This window comes from Leptopilina boulardi, unplaced genomic scaffold (genome assembly GCF_019393585.1).
Source record: "Leptopilina boulardi isolate dan_hultmark-lab unplaced genomic scaffold, ZJU_Lbou_2.1 LbouV2_165, whole genome shotgun sequence".
Classification (NCBI taxonomy): domain Eukaryota; kingdom Metazoa; phylum Arthropoda; class Insecta; order Hymenoptera; family Figitidae; genus Leptopilina; species Leptopilina boulardi.
In genome coordinates this window covers 1,206,823-1,227,371 of record NW_026137713.1, presented here as the reverse complement: position 1 = coordinate 1,227,371, position 20,549 = coordinate 1,206,823, and the positions used below count along the sequence as shown (strand labels likewise).

General features: G+C 31.7%; 1 long non-coding RNA gene across 1 annotated transcript; it reads right to left on the bottom strand.

Moving 5' to 3' along the window:
- Positions 1-14,848: 14,848 nt before the first annotated feature.
- Positions 14,849-16,825, bottom strand: LOC127277376 (uncharacterized). The gene is made up of 3 exons (XR_007842362.1): positions 16,117-16,825; positions 15,422-15,698; positions 14,849-15,269 (listed from the first exon to the last, which is right to left on the bottom strand). It is a non-coding gene; the product is annotated as an uncharacterized LOC127277376 (long non-coding RNA).
- Positions 16,826-20,549: the final 3,724 nt, after the last annotated feature.

The window sequence follows — 20,549 nt, the reverse complement described above, 5'->3', positions numbered from 1 at the left end:
TTCGGGGTCACTGATTATTAATCTGATGTCAGATTTTCAAAATTCAAAATGGCGGATCCAATATAGCGATCAAATTTTTAAAAAGTTATTAATTTTTTTTTTATGCGCCATTTTGAATTTTGAAAATTTAACATCAGATTCGTCATCAGCGACCCAAAAAACCCCTAGTTACCAAGGTTTAAAAAAAATTTAATAACTTTTTAAAATTTTGACCGGCATATTGAAACCGCTATTTTAAATTTTGAAAATCTGACATCAGATTAATAATCAGCGAGCCCGAAAACCCCCAGATACCAAGTTTTATAAAATATTAATAATTTTTAAAAGATATCTTGTCACTTTTTATTTAGGGGCTGTTTTCACCCCCTAAAAACCACAAACGACTTCATCTAGCAAAACGGCCAGACACGGGTATTTTTTTTTGGGGTCCTAGTTTCCAAAAATGTTGGATTTTTTTGTGGGTCAAAAAAAAAGTTGAATTTTGTCGGACAGTGTTTTAATCCAATTTTGCTTCTTTTAATCCATTTTGGTATTTAAATAAGCAAAATTGGATTAAAATAATAAGCGTTGCAGCTTATTTTAATGCCTTTTAATTTTCTGTGTAGTTATAGGCAGTCGTTTTTGATTGAATAATTTAGAATTATGGTTTTTATTAGAAAAATATTCGTAACTTTCATATTCATTGAACTTTGCCGTTTCGATTGAAAATGATCAGAAAGAAATGTAAACATTAATATATATATGAATATGTAATATTTTGAAACCTAATTTAATATGAAAAAGGGAGGTTTAATGCGTTAATGAAGTTCGCTTTGAAACGATAATAATTAAATACAAGCGGTGATTCCGTCACACCCTGAATTTAATAGGGTTGAATAAGCACACCGAGATGGCTGAATAACTTCCGGCAACCCTCGTCTTTTCTGCTTTCCACCATCGTCCTTTCTGTTTCTCGGGCTCTTTGGGAATTATATGGATCCATCGCTCGCGAAATCGCGCATTGTCGTGAGGGCGGTTGAGCTTAAGGGTTGAACCGTTTTAGGGTAGGCGCGAGCATCTCCTCCGCTGTAGTAAGGCGCTGCTCTGGCAGCCATGTTTGCGTGGGTTGGGGATTGCGAGGGGGGAGTGAAGGAGATTGGGAGCAATACACCCCTCAAAGAGGGAGTGAAGAGAGAACAGAATCATGTTGGCTACGCTTTTAGAGGATGGGTGGTGACTTGAAGACGTCGATATTCTCCACGCCGACGCTTAGTTTACATATATATATATATATATATATATAGCAATTTTTTAAAATCTGATACATCCATTTTTAAACATTTTTTTGTAAACATATTTTTTATGTATATAATACAACATATTATTCTTAAAAGTAATGTTTAAAAAAAGATTTTCAAAAATGGATTTATCAGTTTTTGAAAATTTATTCAAAATAATTGAGCTGTCGGATCAAAGAAGGGCACATAACCCATTTGAATTACATTAGTTATGTGCCCTTCTTTGATCCGGCAGCTCAATTAAAAAATTTTTAATTTGGGTTTTATTTAATAAATCGAAATTTTTTTATAATTATTTTGGTTCCGTTCTTTTATTTTAATTTGACTGATTTATCTTTCTCTGTTTCTTTGCTTGTCGTTTCTGGCTTGTTTCCAATATGGTATAATTCGTTTAGTTTAAATTATTCACTTTGAAAAATCTTCTTTTTTAAAATTTAGCCCATATATATATAAACATAGACGCCAAATTCTTAATTTTAATTAACGTGTTTTTCTATATGTGTAGTAATCTTTAATAAGAAAAAAAAAAAAATGTGGAAATTTTAGTGTTTAGTTTAATTTTTTGACTAGGATATCCATATATCTGTGTATATATCTCTATTAAATCCTATTGATAGGGAGCACTGAAGAACATAAGCTCCCTTTTCGAAATGTTCAATTGAACTAGCTTATCTGAGAGAGACGCTCGAGGCAGCATTTGCTTTCGAAATGGCTTTGGTCGATTCGCGAAACGATCCTATCGAGATATCGAGTGCTCCAAACTGGAGACAGGGGTCTGTTATACAAGGTTGCAATTTAGTGCTGGCGCGGGAATATTTGATCGGCTATGGTTTGCTAGGAGGAAAATCGAGACGGAACGGCATGGAATGAAATGGGGGGGTTTTGCTGCTTGGTAAAGGAGGTGGTAGTACCCCAGTGGTGTTTGGAGGTTAGACCGCAGTTACAATATCGCTTGATTAGAAATGTACATACTATATATATATATATATATGTATATATATGTATATATATATATATAAAATATATATATGCAAAGGTGGGTGGTTGGGATGGGTCGATGCCTGGGCAACTCCATAGTTTAATGCACGAACCGTGGAACTTGCAATAAGGAGGGTAAAAGGGGTGAAAGGGGGGCTGGTGGCAAGGGTGTGCCTTTACCTACACCTACAAGTTGGCATATAACGTGATCGCACTACTTGCAGCATGGTTGTTAACCCTAGAGAGAAGACTATACTAACTCTCTATATTCGTCTAAACAAGATCGAGGTGGTTCTCTCGAATTTCATAAATTTTCCACTTATAATTTCGTTTTGCAAATATATAACATTTCATTTAGTTACAACTATATTGTTATTCGAGATAAAAATATAAATTTTTCACTAGGAGGTAATTAAGTTGATAGAATTTTAGGTATAATTTGTGTTCTATATGGAAAAGAAGATTTTAATTTTGGAATATGTAACTTTTTTCTTTGTTTTTGAAAGTTACTTTTCCTGTTGATATATTTGTAAGAAAGTAAAGTTAATAGTTAACAAACATGACTTGTGCTATTTGCTGCGTTATATATTTAGAAGGAAGTTAAATTGATACGAGAAACGGTCGAGTGAGTCTCAATTAAACGTTTCTCTCAGTGCAAGTTCTCTCTTCTCATCAACGTGTGCACTATATGGTTATATATAGCACTCCTCTAGACATGTGGAGTATAAAGATGACTCCACTATATTGGCCGGTTACGCCTAGACATCGCTGCTACAGCTTCATCCTCAAGGAATAATATTCAATTCAACTATTCTCTCTTGTCTCCCTTTTCCATTATATCCTTCTCTTACCTTGCCTCAACTTCTCTCTTTCTCTCTCCCTCATTTTCTCTTTCTCTGAATCTCTCAAAGTTTCGAAAGCGTCGCTCGAGAACAGTTCTCTACACGATTCTCTAATTGTGTATTGTTCTCTTGAAGAAGATGGTGATAACCACCCGGTTTCCAATATCGAGAGTAGTTTCTCATTCCACATTTCAAGCAGCGACTCATTCACAGCACTAGTTTTCTTTGAAATTGAATTTTATCGATAAGTTGATATTCAATTTTTGTTTTAGAGCTTACGATAATATATATTTCATTGAAATCTATAAATTTTTCTTTTAAATTCATTTATTTACTTTTTAGCGTTGCATTTCTCTGGGTGTGGATATAGGTAGAGTAAGATATCTGGTTAGTGACATGTTTTTTTTTTTGGCAGCATACAATACTTACTTTGTAGACAAACTATGTAATTTCGAGAGAAATAATCTCGACGCACTGGGAAGAGCAGTTAATTAACTGAATAATGCAAAGCTAATTTAGTCAAAGTTGCATGCCCAGAACCATGTATGTTAAGAGAAAATGTAAAGATAAGGAGAGATATGTAAAGTACTATATATGTATAATACTAGTAGAGGAGTAAAGATAAATTTTCTATAAGATAATGGCGTTTATATTTTTAAGAAAATTTTAATTTTTTAATCAGAAAACAAACTAAAATAGATTTAGAATAATTTAGATATTTTAACAGAAGAATTTTAGGAAAATTTTAAAGATAAAATGTCTTGATATGTCAGACCAGAAGGAAAATTTTCATGGATATATATATATATATATATATATATATATATATATATATATATATATATATATATATATATATATATATATAGTATATGCATCCTAAAACCCACGAGTTTACACAAGTGCCTGAAAGTGTGGTTTCACTCCATGAGGGAAGAGCATCTTTCAGCGTGTTGAATATTTTAGAAAGTTTCCTGAAATTTGTGAATGTGTCGGGTTAATGGGGCTGAAAAGTTTTTGGGATACTCATTGAATAATATAAATTTCGGCAGTGAACAATATAAATGTATTCTTTAAATTATTAAAATTGTCGAAATAATTGCAATAATTATAAGGACATTTTTATTTAGTTTACATAACAGAAATTGTTATAGTTGGTACTTTTAGTAAAATTGAAACTCAACTTAGAGACAGTCGACTACTGTAATCGTTACTTTACCTCATCCTTGTCTATTTCTCTCTTTGTGACTGTGTTTAATCGTAAGTAATTATATTAATTGCATTGTGCATCTCTGGACCTGTTAACTGAGGTATTGGTTCATTCTGTGCTCATTCTCGATTTGATATATATAGTACAAGTGTCAGTAGTGCACGATTTAGTGGTAACGAATTAACAACTGCAGGAAATGACTAGGTTTCTGTAAGGAAGATAATAATAAGATAAATTTTTCAAATCTTTTGATTAAGTAGGAGAGTAAAAGATTGAAATAAAAAAATTAGTCGAAATAATTTCGATACATTAAATTTTTAATGTCATTTTTTTTTTTTGATATGTAATAGAAAAGTTGATATCAAGTTTTAAGCTTTGAATATTTTTGGCAATACGTATAGTCACTTGTCTGATTCCTTGCTTCCTACCACCAGGCAACGCCCGCCATTTCCTCATAATTACTCCATTTCCTAGCTCACTAATTCACATGCTTTCGAGATTCGGATGAGGCTTGAGAATCGATGTTGGAGAATTTACAACTACACATGTACCAACTACAAACCCAATATGTATATAGATATATATATATATATATATATATATATATATATATATATATATATATATATATATATATATATATATATATATATATATATATATATATATTCAAAGGGAAAAGGCATTTCATCTCTATACTTCAGTAGCTTCAAGATATCGCGGAAATGAACAGGATTGGCCTCTGGGCAAAATCGAACAAGGATAATTACCTATTAACTGCATTGTTCTCTTGGTTTTGTCATATAAAACATTCATTGTACGAACAATGGCAAGGAAGATAATTCCTTTTTCGAGAGTTATTATTATTATTATTATTATTATTATATTTAAATTTTTGAATATACATACATAAAATTTTCGATTTTTTATCTCAAGTAATTGATCTCAAGTACTAATGTTATTTTCAAGTTTACACTTGACTGATGGGAAGGAAATATAAAGCCTAAGGCAGAAAATGAGGTCGGGACCTGTTCAACCGTTTTCCATGAGGTTATATGCGGGGTGCGATCCTGCGAAGGCGAGTTACCCCTTTGTAGAAACCATTTAAGGTTCAAAATGGTCGCCCAGACCCCCCAGGGGAAGTCAAGCGTGTTGGACTTTGCGTTCTGTGGCAACAAGCGCGCAAATATGTATATCTTTTACGTATTTTTAGAAGAAGGTTGCTAATTATTTTCCAAATGAGTTGAGTTCATCTACAAAGACGATCGCGTTGAAGAGGATTTTACAGATGCTCCTTATGAGCATATAGAGAAAATATATTTTTATTTATTGGAAATAATTATTTGAAAAATATTTTTAATTGAAATAGAGCGCTTGAACTAATTTTAATCTAAAAGTACTGGCCTATCTTGGCTCTTTTAAGATATTATTATTTTCTGAATAATGAAATCTTTCAGTTACAGTTTGTTCAAGCCCACCATGAGAGAGGAATACTTTTTTTTGAATATTCCAATTTCCTTTGATACTCTTGGAGAGAAACTCATCTTTCGAATTGACTAAAATTGACTTATATACCCTAAAAGTTGAGTATTCTGAGACCAACTGGTGTACGTGCCTGGGGGTTGATTGATTAGAGGGTTCACGGAGAAGAGAGTCGAGTCGAGCTTGGCAGAGTTCTGCAGAGTACGAGGTTAGTTCGGCAGGCCCCTGGGTTATTTGGGGGGGGGGGGGAGGGTAGTGGTGTTGAATGTAGTCTGAGGAAGGATAGCAAGAGAAAAGAGGAGGTGGAGGTATAGGGTGGTTGGAGGCGGTAGTTCGAGGTGCTACAGTTTATAATAGTTGCCGCGTTTCGTCCGCCCCCGGGCCAACCCGACTCTACCCGCAACTTTCACAGAGTTGCTTAAACCTAACCTGGTCTCACCGCCAGGACGATCAAGTCTGGTCCAAGCATCATGAATGCTACTTAATAACTTTCTTTAAATATTTTTCAGTTTTATCTCCAAATTCTTGTTAATCCATAAAAAATGACATTGGTAAATTGTTTCTACAAGTTTTCCTCATGTATATTCATTTCTTGTATCAAAGGTCGCAGGAGGATATTTCAAACGTGGGTCAATATTATTTCAGCAATGCATTGCGTGTTGTAGATTAGTTCGTACTTTGTTGGAAAAGAAAAAGCGAGTTATTAGTAGTGGCCGAGGGTTACAGGGATGAAAGACGACGTTGACCTTTTCAACAGACTCTGAATGCTTGTTTATTCAGAATTGATTCAATTCAAAGTTAAAAAGTTATTTACCAAATTGATTTTAATTCTAAAATGAAATTATTATATTTATGAATTTTATGACACGGTATTATTATTATATATCTAATTATCGAATTTGTTTTGTTTATATGAGAAAATTGAGATAAAATAAGAATACTAGCCACCTTGCTTCTCGATATTAGTATGGAACTGATTCTCTGTCTCGTGCTATGGAGGAGCGTTATAATTCTCCGTTATCTATGGAAATTCTAAACCATACTAAACAACAATACATACCTCAAAACTATGTAATTCTCCGTCTCGCACATGCACGTTATGCAAAGCGTGATAACATGGTATGCGAATGGATTTCGATTTTCCTTTGCTGCATATGTCGTCGACTAAAGTTAAATGGAATTTTCTTTCTTTTCTCTTCTTAATATTCTTTCATGTTGTTTACCGGAGGTTTCTCATATATTCACAGTGAGAAAAATAATTAGTGAAAATTGTTTGAGAAAAATGAAAATAAAACTAGAATTTAAATATATATATAAATTCGAGTTATTTGCTTTTATCTAGTTTTTGGTATAGTAGATAAGAAGAAGTGCGAGAGGAAAAAGGATAATTCCTTAGGAAAATGATGAGTGTAAAACTGAATGGGTTTTGCATCGCAATCGTGCTTCTCACTCTTCTAATAGCACGTAATCATACTCATAATGCTATCTATGCTAGGAAACGCCATTGCTCGGTCGTTTCTAGGTAGCTACGTGGATCAGGGACGCTGAGGATGATGAGATCTGCAGGCTTGCATCGTGATGAGACTATTAGGATGGCTTGATAAGTCCATAATATTCTGGTCGACGCCAGCAGCGCCGTCGACTCCACCCGGTGTCCAGACCTTCTCCTCATTCTACCTCCCAAAAACCCTCTTATATCCCTCAGCAACACTACCTTTAGTGAGATTGACGACGAGTTAGGGGATAAACTCTATCGACTTCGTTAACTTTTGACTCTATCCATTTCTCAGATATATGCGTCTCTTCTCGAGGGATTGATGAATTATTCAGTTTTTTTAAAATTATTATTATTATTATTATTATTATTATTATGTTTATTATCATTATTTCCATTATTATTGTTCATTTCCATTGTTATTATTCATTTCTACATATTTTAATTATTATTTTTTTATTTTTTTTTTTTTAAAGGCTTTTCTCTGGGGGACGAAAATTTTGCCGTGGCCAAAGCAATAGTAAAGAATCTAGAACTACAATGAAGAAAAAGAAAGGGTAGAAAACTGTAGAAATGAAAAAAGGCCTTAACTGTGAGTATAGAATATTTTAATTTTTATTAAAAAGTTTTAAATAATTATAACTGCGAAACAAACGGAAAAAAGTTGCCAAATGATATCAATTTCCATTTGGCATTTATAAACAAAATTTGAAAAATCTTGATAAGGGGCCGTCCATACGTTACCAATTTTTCATTCTCTTTAGACCCCCTCCACCCTCATTACCATTGCGTTAAATGCAATTTTTATAGACTTTTTAACCCCCTTCCCCCTAAAATAGGTAACGTAGTTTATGGATGACCCCTTAAAAGAAAATATTTTTTCCCTAAACAACTATTTTGATTAAAATATAAAAGATGTCGATTCTTCAAAAATGATCGAATAATATTATTTGGATGGTTAATGCGCTGACACATTCTAAAATAAATCGCGCTAACAATATAAACTGGAATTTATTTTGGAAAAAAAAAACAGTTTGTTGCTACAAACTGAAAATAGAGTCTTTTTCATTTTTTCTGTTGACCTTTTACAGTCACAGTAACGAGGAGGTTTGGAAATGTCAAGGAAGGGTTATTTGACATCTCCGGGAAAGTTGTCTTCGGAGTGACTGAAAATTAACTTTGAGCATTACAGATGTCGCGGTGGATCGCGGCGAGAAGCTAACACCTTGTTAGTCTGACAAATTCGGTTCCATCTCTTCAGCCCCTTGGTCAGTCATCATCCATTTTCTCCCACACACACACAGACACCATATCTAGTTCGTCAAAACATCCCTTGCAAAGTGTTGGTATCCAACATTTTGGTAACAGAGAAAGAGAGAGGGAGAATAAACCCATTTCCGTGTAGATACTATTTTTCATCTGCAATTTCATCTTATCCCAATCAGAGAATTTTCAAAAAAAAACCTTCAATTTACGTCTTGAATTATCAAACTCAAAATTTCATTTGACATAAATCTCATATGACATAAAATTCATTTGACATAAATCTCATTTTACATAAAATTCTTTTGAAATAAATCTCATTTTATATAAACCTCATTTGACATAAATCTCATTTGACATAAATCTCATTTTACATAAAATTCTTTTGAAATAAATCTCATTTTATATAAACCTCATTTGACATAAATCTCATTTGACATAAATTTCATTTGACATAAATTTCATTTGACATAAATTTCATTTGACATAAATCTCATTTGACATAAATCTCATTTTACATAAAATTCTTTTGTCATAAATCTCATTTGACATAAATTACATTTGACATAAATCTCATTTAACATAAATCTCATTTTACATAAATCTCATTTGACATAAATCTCATTTGACATAAATCTCATTTGACATAAAATTCTTTTGATATAAATCTAATCTGACATAAAATTCTTTTTTCATAAATCTCATTTGACATAAATCTCATTTGACGTAAATTTCATTTGACATAAATTACATTTGACATAAATCTCATTTAACATAAATCTCATTTTACATAAATCTCATTTGACATAAATTTCATTTGACATAAAATTCTTTTGATATAAATCTAATTTGACATAAAATCCTTTTTTATAAATCTCATTTGACATAAATCTCATTTGACGTAAATCTCATTTGACGTAAATTTCATTTGACATAAATTACATTTGACATAAATCTCATTTAACATAAATCTCATTTTACATAAATGAGATTTATTTCAAAAGAATTTTATGTAAAATGAGATTTACGTCAAATGAAATTTATGTCAAATGAAATTTACGTCAAATGAGATTTATGTTAAATGAAATTTATGCCTTATGAATTTTATGTCAATTGAGAATTATGTCAAATAAAATTTATTTCACATAAGATTTATGTCAAATTAATTTTACATCAAATTGATTTTATGTCATATGAGATTTATTTCGAATGAAATTTGGGGTTTAATCATGCGAGTTGAATTCACAATTGTTTGATAAAGAGAAAAAGGATTAGTTTAAGATTAGCATCTGAGAAAAAATTGTTTACATGAAGCGCAAAGGGACAATGTTATTTGTTGATATATAATTTCTTTTTGGAAAAAAGAATTTTTTTTTTAATAATAATGAAATTGGATCCAATATACTCGAATGGGTTCAGAGAAGAGAGTTTCAAGGACTTTACAACGTCGGAGGACGATTTCGAGATACTTGCTTTGTTTCGCAGTGAGAAGGGATGAGTTGGACGGATAATAGAATTGGTTGGGCGAGGAGTGCCAATAACCGGCGTGGGCTTGTCGGCGTCATTTAATTGCATTAGTATTTCATCGCTGTCTGTATCCAGTGACTTTTCCTTTAACAGACTCAGGGGAGAAGTTTATCAAATTCGAGTTTATTTTTGTTTGTTTGAAATTCAAGTTTTCTTATTAAAATTAAGTTTCATTGATTTTCTAATTATTTACATTATTAGTTAATTTAAGGTGTAATAATTGATTTCTGTCAGAGAAATTCGTTTTCTGTTGTCCTTGGTCCTTTTGAATACTATACTTAAGATTATTATTTTCTTTTAAGTTCTTATTGGATAATTTAGAAAAAACATCATTGAGAGAATTTTTTTAATAATCATATTCTTTGAAAGAAAGTATATATAGAGAAAAGTTTAGGAAAGAATTAGAGAAGAAAAATGGTACATGTTTTTGATTGGATTGAGCGAGTGAGAGAAACACCTGAGATTCGATGGATCTGCTCAAGTGTAAAGAGGGTAGCAAATCGAGTTGATATTTCGGTGATACGCGCGCTCTGGGATCGTAAATTGTAAAATCTATCAAGACCAACGTGGTCGACATAACTCAGGGGGTTGCTATCCTGGTTGTATGAACCATGGCGGCCAGACTCGGCATAAATACCCGGTTTGCAGAACAGTGCCGAGCCCCGGCAGAGCAAGCCCAGACCGTTGTGGCGTTGCAACATCATCTATCTCGAATAATTTATTATCGCATGGCGCGCGTCCTCGAAATCCGGACAAGAACGCGACCAGAAACTCTAAACAGGAAATGAGCGTTAGACTATGCACAATTTCGATCGAAGAAGTAAATTTTATTATTTTTCCTTAAAAACTTCTTTTTTTTAATGTTGTCACATACTTAAACTTTTTTTTTTATTGTCTTTCACACATTTAAACGGGTTTCAAAATTAAAAAAGTTGCAACTACAAAAAGCTATTTTTTTAGAGTAAAGTATTTAAAATTTTTTTTCATCTTAATAAACTTTCTTCTTTAGAATAATAATAATAATAAAATTATAATAATAATACTCATTATTATTATTTTTATTATTAGACTACAAAAAAAAAAATTATTTAATACAAATAAATATTTATTTGATAATACTCAAGTAACCGATTATTTGAATCAAATAAATTTTTTTCAGTGCATAATAATAATTATTAATATATAATATGTATAAATTTTACTTTATTCACTATTTAGAGTAGTTATTCTGTAAATTTGAAATTAGTAAAAATTCGGGTAAAATGTTTGGAAAAAAACTGGGAAGAATTTATAAAAATAAATTTGATAAACAAACAAAATCATAATAATTGAATTTGTAAAATTAAAAAGAAATTTTTTTCTATTTCAATAATTATTCGTATGAATTATTTATAGTTTTTTTTGTTTTTTCGAAATATTTAAAAAAAAAATTTCATTTTTTTCTATTTTAAATTTTTTAGTGAAAAAAAAAATCGATTCACCCCTTTTCATCATGAAACTCTGCGGATATTTAGTATTTTACTATTGGCGCCATCTTCCACAGGGTGACCCAACCGTCTTGCACTTTCATCCCCTAAAATGAGAAAAGATTGTATGAAAAAATATGTGCAGATGGCGCCAGTAATTCTGTTAAAAATGAATTCTTAAAAACTTTTTCGTTAATAGAACATTTTTTTTTTTTTTTTTTTTTTTTTTTTTTTATAATAATCTATGTATAGAATTGTTGGTCCTTATATAATTAAAGTTACAATTTTTTGAAAATTGTTTGGAAAACCTCAAAAAATGTGAATATACATTAGAAATGTATTCTCCTTGGAGAAAAATGTCCTCAAAATTTTTTTCTAAATATTAAATTTACATTAAGTGGACAATTTTTTTTAAATTTGGATTTTTAAAAATTTTTTACGTATTTTTTTTTTATTTATTATTTTTTTTTTTTGCGGTGCATTTTCACAATTTTCGATTTAATCCTCAAAACATATTAGGTGTTTCTCTAGGAGAATTGAGAGGACGTCCCGTTGGCGGCTGGATTTTCAAAAAATTCGTGATGCTGCGCGCGCCTCGCCTTCATTGATCGGGGGTAGTGTCCGGCAACTATAACCCTCTCCGCTTCGCCATTTATACAAACGTGTGGCTTGTGTCCTCTTCGTTATATCCCGACTGCCCAAGAGGGACTACTAGTTTGTCTTCAACTTTCAGGGCGGTGTCCAAAATGTTACCAAAAAAAAAAAAAAAAAAAAAAAAAAATTAAATTTTTGAAAAAAAATTATAAAAATTAAAAAAATAGATATAATTTTTTTTCTTAAAGTTTTTTTTTTTTTTTTTTCTTTTGGTGAAAATGGTTATATTTTTGAAAAGTTGGTAAAACGAAATATGATTCCTCAGCCGTCAGCCCAATGTCACTGAGGTTTGAAAATGGTGTAAAGGAATCTCTGTCAGGTTGTTCTCATTATTGCTCGGCAGGATTTCGAAAATGACCCCTGGCTGGCGGGTTTACCGCAGCATTTTTTAGTCTAGGGTACAAATCCCCCTCCCCTCTTCCGGTTCTCCGGGATACATCGAGGGAGAGAATTACCAGGGTGAATAAGGTGTATGTATGAGAGAAAGAGAGAGAGAGAGAGATAGTGAGCATGTGTGTTACGAAAAGAGCGAGTTAACCTAACCTCAAAATTCCAGCATCAATTCTGGAGCCCCTCTAGTGTCCCACCCACCCGGTGCAATTAGGAACTACCCCTTCTATTCTATTCTGGCTGTATCCTCACTTCTCTACGACCTCCCACCTAACCCCCTTTCAAACCTGGTACCACGTGATCCTGCAACTACTCTCTTGTTTTTAGAGGTAGGATTGGGGGTTGGGGGGGGGAGGGAGTCGTGTGAGAAGGGTGGCCGGGGTGGAATACCACGTCCGCGTCGTCATGACTACCATTGGGAGGGGTGGTTATACTTGAAGGGGTTACTGGCGTACAGTCCTTGCAAAATCCTAAAAACTACCCCTTATTCACCTGAGAAAAATTCACCATCCTTTATATTGCATTTTTGAACCAGCTTTTACCACTGCTTTCCCTTTCGTGACCTTCGCTGTTTACATTGGTTTTCATATCTTAGACATTTAACACCTTCTTCTATTTTTTTTTCTCTTTAATTCCTCTTAATTGTTTTAGAATTTAATTTAAAAAAAAAAACACTTTTATGAAAACTGTTTTTCTCATTTTTTTTCCCAACTTTTGTGATTGAAACAAAAACTATATATAAGAAACAGATTTTTGGAATTGAATAGTTAATTTTGAAATTAAGTATTAGAAAAGGAGAATAAATAATTTTTTTTGAAATTAAGAAAATGGTATTTAGAAATATAATGCGAAGTCTCTTTCTCTTTCTATAGAGGTCATTTTTTGTAGTTCTTTTTTATCAAAGTGTCCTGGATCGGTATAAGTTTCGAAAATGGTTACGTTTATATGCTCCCGAGGAGGTAATAAAAGCGAATGACATTGCCGCGAAAACAACGTCGAACCTATGTCAACATCAGTAGATGGAAAATAATTTTTTCTTTTATTATTGTGGAAATAAACAATAACTTTTAAAGATGGGAAATTGGAAAAAAAGTAAATATTTCGTGGGTCAATAATTATATATTTCTGTTTTGTATTTTGAAAATACAATTTGAGAAAATCGATTTTACTGTAATTTTCATACGTAAACCTTATTCGGATATCTCTCTCTTTCTATATATATCGACGAAAGGAAAATGTACTCTAATCGGTTCTCTAAAGCTTGTTAAAACGACATCGCCAACGCTAAAGGAAACGGGACTTGTCAACATTAAACACAGACCAAATTCACCTTCGAGCAAACCGCAAATCTGATCACGGTGTGCCACATTTGCATTTCTCCATTTTCATCCAGATCCTAAGTCCTGTGTCTTACAAGTTGGATGCTGGGAAAACAAGTGGAAATTAGGGTTTACTTTATAAAATTAAATAATCTAGAGAAAATTTTACAAATTGAAGAAGAAAAATTTCAAAATCGAATTGGACATAAAAAATCTTTTTGGAAAAATTCTAAATTTTTTTTTTCAAGTTAAAAATTTCAATAACTTGAATTTTTTCTGTTTAGAAAAAAAGGTTTTTTTTTTAAATTGTTTTTCTATTTTTTTTTTTTTTTTTTTTTCTGTTGAAAAAAAGTTGGTATTTATTTTACGTTAGCTGCAGGAATGAATGCATCACCCTGAGATTTAGACGGTAGGAGATGGTGTTTATCTAGATGATTATCTGGTAGAGTCACGTTGTTATCTAGCCGACGATCAACTACCCCTTCAGCTAGTAGGTGAAAGGCGGAGTCTAACCCCCTACTTTGGTGGTAACATAGCATTAGGTAAGCTTTTCGTTTTATTGATTTTTCGAAAAAGCGCGTGCGCGCCCAGCTCCTATGTCCCTCCGCACTATCACCTACGACCCCACTGTCATCGTAAAGATTCGACATTTCCCAGAGTTTCTCGTTTCCAGTCATAAACTCTCCCTCCATTTTTGTTTTTTTTGTTTTTTTTTTTTTTTTTTACTTTCAACTTTAAGAAAACTTTAAATCTACTATTGCTTTTTGATCATTGTTCCTTTTTCCACAATAATAAATAAAGAATGAATGAAAATACATTATTTGAAATGAAGTCGATTGAAAGTAAAGAAAATTAATGAAAGAAATTTTTAATTTGGTTTAGTGAGACAAAAGGGTTAAATTATTGAACAATATTGAATAAACAACAAAATGATTTGGACAATAAGAAAGATAAATTTTTTTATTAAGTTTAGACAAATAGGTGTACAATTAATTTTTTGAACGATATTGTTTCTCAGGCTGAGGTTAAATATGAATGATAAAAAAAGTTAGTTGTGAGGGGGAAGTAAAGGATTAGAGGAAATAATTATAGTATATAATATATATATATATGGAAGGCTGATGGTGAAATCAGGACGTACATTAGGATAATGAGGGGCTTCAAAGTCAAAGCTTGATGCAGATGTCGCTTTATAGTATAAGTCGTCTGGTACCCATGTGTTTCACAGTCATCAACCATTCACCGAATACTCAAGTTGATATCCGGTACATCCAATATGACATAATTGAAATTGAGGCAAAAGAAATAAAAATTCTATTTTTAATTTATGCCATTGCTCTTTAAAATGGTATTCATAATCTGTAAACTAAAATCTATATATGATCAATTAAATTCATCAACAGAATTTTTGCCAAAGGTATATAAAAACTATATTGATTCAAAAGAATATGCTATAGAATCTGTATAATATTTTACAAATTCCATAGCATATGCTCTTGAATCAATAATTTTTTATACCTTTGGCATAAATTCTGTTGATTCAATAGCATATTTTTCTCAGTTTATAATTCATAATTTTCATAATTTGATTTTCGATCAATTATTTAATGTTATTTAATATCTATTATATTTGGTTGTGGATCATCTATTGCCTGTTCTTTCTTCACTGATTATGCATGAAAATTTTAATGACCCATCGCGAATCAATTTTGGATCATAGATCTAGTAATCTTACTCTTCTTTGAAATTAGCAACTCATCGACAGTATAGATGATGACGCTGATGATTGTTGGTGCTAGAGGATAAAAAAAAGAATGCTTTCATTAATAGTAATCTGAAACAGTAGAGAAATTTAAAATTATTTTTATTTTTGAAACATCTGAAAATTTGAAAAAAATAAACATAATATGATGATCAGAATCGCCGTAGACCTGCCGAAATGGAATTCATCTGCGAAGGCAGGAAACATTAATTATGACTGGATCTAGTCTAAAATACCCCCATCCCTATCAGTATCCCTTGGTCTCATTTCATCATCGTGTATATCGCCGGTTGCCGGGTCGGCGAACCAGAGTGTTGGGATTGGTCGAGGCTAGCTAGCGTGTTTTCCGAAATCATCGCTCGACTGCGACTCACACACACACATATACAGACATTCACACAGGCTGATAATACGTGTTTGCCTTCTCTCGTATCAGAACGAATGGACTCACCCACACATACATTTGGGATAGAACAAGCGCAACGACACAGGCCCTGCGGGCTCGCGTGTTAGAGCCTCACGCGCACTCTGCGTCTAGCGCGCCGTCGTCATCAATCATTGAATGCCACCGGCAGCGTCGACATTTTCCACAAAAACACACGCACCGACCTGAACACACGCACACTAAATACTAGTCGATGTATCATCAACCCTCACATAGATGGATCATGAATCAGTTTTGATTTTTTTTTTTTTTTTTTTTTTTTTCTTCGTAAAAAGGGTTGTTTCAAGAAGCCTTGCGGATTTAGACAAGAAGAGAGGTTTTACGATACGTCGTTGCTTCACCGCGGAAAAACACAGAACTGAAGCCGCGGACAGAGGGGCATGCCGCGGCAACGTATGATTGGCAACAATCGGCACTCTGATCGAACGTTTGTTTCAGAACACAGAATTTCTCTCTCTCTCTCTCTCGTACTGCTTCTACTCCATCTCACTCTATTCGATATTCTTCTCTCTTGTTCCTCTTTTTCAAACCTGTCCCACATTCTCTCTCTCTCTCTCTCTCTCTCTCTCTCTCTCTCTCTCTCTCTCTCTCTCTGTTTAATTGTTGTCTCTGTCATTCATAAGGGGAATTTATCTTCTCTTTTTTCTCCCCTCTCTCTCTCTTTCTTTCTCACTGTTGCTATTCTCTATGGAGCCAATGATTCAATATTTGCATTCCTCTGGGTTGTTTCTCTTACTAACACGTTTGGTTCCTTTTGATTCTCTTTCTCGCTCTTTTTTTCCGCCCCTTTTCTGCGGGTGCCGACACACTCGTCAATGTTTATATACATATATCGAACCAGGGTCGTTCGTTATATGATACTTTCTGTGTATATATATATATATGTTACATGTACGGGGATGTTTCATCCTTCTTTTGTATATGTATATATACTTGATGCGCGTGCGGTCACATTTTCATGCCTCTACAAGTGCATGCGTGTGACATGAAAAAAGGAATTAAAAAAAAAAAAAAAAAAAATGTCAAGAGACAAAAAATGTTGACCGGCACACGTTGTACGGGCGTTACAATGACGGAATTAACATGCGCACATTGTTTACAGGTATTTTAAATTAAGAAAAAAAAGACTGAATATAGAATATATAAAAAAAATTTTGGATTTCTCGAAAGATTTATTTTGGAAAAAAAGGTAGATTTTTAGATACTATAAAAGATTTTTTAGTATTTAAAAATCTTATAAACAAAATTATAAAATTTTTTTTTCAAACTAACTTCATTTTCGAATTACTGTAATGTATTTCAAAATTAGGGCATCTCTACTAATTCACATTAGTAAGAATTTTTTACTAATGTTTTAGTAAGAAGTGACTAAAAATTAGTGGAAATTCTTGCTAATTTCAGTTAGTAGCTCACTTTTCGCTAATTCAGATTTAGACTCTCTAAATCTGAATTAGTAGTTTTTTTTACTAATAAAAGAGTGCGTATTCATTTACCAATTGAATTAATAACAGTTTTGACTGATTTTTAGTAAATAACTACTAATTGCTAGTAGGAAACTACTAAATAATTAGTAAGTCGTACTTTTTTACTATTTCAATTTAGTAAGCCGATTTACTCCATAAATTAGTAGTTTTCTACTAGCAAATAGTAGTTTTTTTACTAAAAATTAGTCATAACTGTTACTAATGCAATTGATAAACGAATACGCACTCTTTTATTAGTAAAAAACTACTAATTCAGATTTAGAGATGAGAGAATGAAAATTAATATGGTCCCTAAATAATTTTCAATATTATTTGGTCAGGAACTCGCGTATACGTCCTATATGACTAAACACTGAAAAAAAATTTATTTGATCCAAATAATCGGTTACTTGTGAATTTCCCCTAAAAATCATTAATTGGAATTTTTATTTTAATTTTTTTTTTTTTCTATTAGAAATAATTATTTTTTTGACGAATTTTCGAATTAACATTTTTAAAAGAATTTCTTTTTATACGAATTTTTACATAACAAAATTTTTAGCTACCAAATTTTCGTTTGGCAGAAAATTTAAAAAGAAATTTTTTTTAAAGACTATTTTTTTAGTCGATCTGAATTTTTTTTAGACTTCAGCGACCCTTTCGACATTTCATCGAATTTAAGGTCGTTCTCGTGTGATTCTAAGGGGTCGGTAAAATCAGTTCCTTCTTGTATTTATACGTTTCGCTCGATAACAAAGGGGTGGGGGTTAGATTTGTTAGATACTGCAAAATAATTTGATCATGAAAAACTGATTTATTGCGTATTTCAATTTATTAGAATTTAATCGTTTAATAGTTTCAATTAATTTCTCAACCGAGAGTCATTCTTTGGAAAGAAAAAAAGTATATAAAATAGTATCGAAACATTTCGTTGTATGCGATTGGTAAATTATGTTGTTATTTTCTATCTTAAGTGAAAAAAATATTATTTGAATCAAGAAAACCTGTTCGTATTTGATTGAATATTTAAATAAAAATTATTTTGCGCAAGTAAATATTTATTTGATAATAGTCAAGTAACAGATTATTTGAATCAAATAAATTTTTTTTTTCAGTGCAGGATTAAGTTATTATTATTTGAGATTATTATTAGGATTGTTATTATTTTTTATTGGAAATTATTAGACAATTAGAAAAAAAAAATTTTTTTTTTTACACAGTGACTATCGACTTGATTAGTGATTCATCAAAAAAAAAGTGATCAACAGAGATAGTTGAAAGGGGGTAAGAGGGGGTGTAAAAGATTTGAAAATAGAGGAAGGAAGTGCATCGACTGGAGGAAATGGAGCGTTCGTTTTATCCGGCTTATAACTCGCGCCCCGCTTTTGGAATGTGAAATGACCGTGGAAAATATCGGCTTATCGCCTTTTATCCTTATTCAATACTCTTTTTCTGCTAAGCAACTGTACTCGCGGTTTATGCAAGTTTCTCCTGATAATATATATAAAAAAATTCCCTGTTGAAAACGAAGTCATAGAAAAATACATTAAAACTTTCACTTTTCCAACAATATATAGCGGAAGAAGGAAATTATTCTAAAAAAATAGAAGTAAATCAATTTTTTTTTAAAGTTTAATCTGCACTATTTGGAAAATTTTTTATCTTCATCCTAATTTTCTTTTAATTTTTTTTTCTACCTTTTGGTTGGAGAAAAACTGCTTTTTTCTAGGACGAGTAAAGAATCTAAATTTATTGTTCTTTTGTTGAGAAGAACTTGTTTTTTTTTTCTATTGTCATTTATTTTCTGTTTATATAGTTTGACTCAGTAAAAAGTTTAACATGAGAATAAATGATAACAAAAATGAAAAGGAAAAGTTTTTTTGTAATCTCTCATAATAATAGAAAAGTTTAATATATAAATAAGGCAAAGTCTTTTTTGAAAATTTGTGCAGGTTGGTTCTTGGTATAGTGATATAATTCAAATTTTAGTCGACGTGAGTCCGATAACCTCATCTTTATTCTAGAATGGATATAGTGAACCATTTCATTCTATGCTCCATAAAACTTGCAGGAAAATCATCCCTTAGGACGAAACGGTCCGTGGATAAAACGTAAAATGTTAGGACGTAAAACTGCCACCTCTCTTGTCCCCGAGCACCGTTTCGTTGATACCATCCCTCTTTTTGAGGCGACGAGACATACAGGGGTGAACACCACTGTCTCTCAATGGTATATCCCAATGGATATGCGCGTGATCTTTGCCCCTTATACCTTCCCCCCCAAAAAAAAGGATCTCATTTAACCGCAAAACCTTTCAACATCGAATTTTCAATGGAAAATTTAACTGAATTTATTAAAAAAAAAAAAAAAATTAAGAAAATATTCTGAAATTGAGAATAAATTTATAATACACGAAAAAAAGATTTACCTGAAACAACGAAAGGTTTCACTAGAATAGCGAAAGATTTAACTGAAACAAGTAAAACTCTTGCTACTATAAACTGAAAAAAAATTTTTTGATTCAAATAATCGATTACTTTGACTATTATCAAAGAAATATTTACTTGAACCAAATAAATTTAATTATTATTATTATAATATAATAATATAATAATATAATAATAATAATATAATATAATAATATAATTATTATTTGAATCAAATAAATTTTTTTTTCAGTGCAGTGAAACGTTTTACTGTTTCAGGTAAATCTTTTTTTCCGTGTATCGGAAAGTAGTGAATATATTCTTATTTTTTAATTTATTATTTTTAAAGAAACTCCCTATAAAAAATTGGCAGAAATCACTACTCGCGCTGTATACTAGTACCGCGCCAGTATTGTGCCAGTTGTGAATTTTTGATCTATGATAAATTTAGAAGACATTGAAATATATTAAAAAATAATTTCCAAATATTTTTTTCTTAGAATAAATTTTCCAAACAGAAATTTTTTAACTATGTTTAATGTTTGTTCGA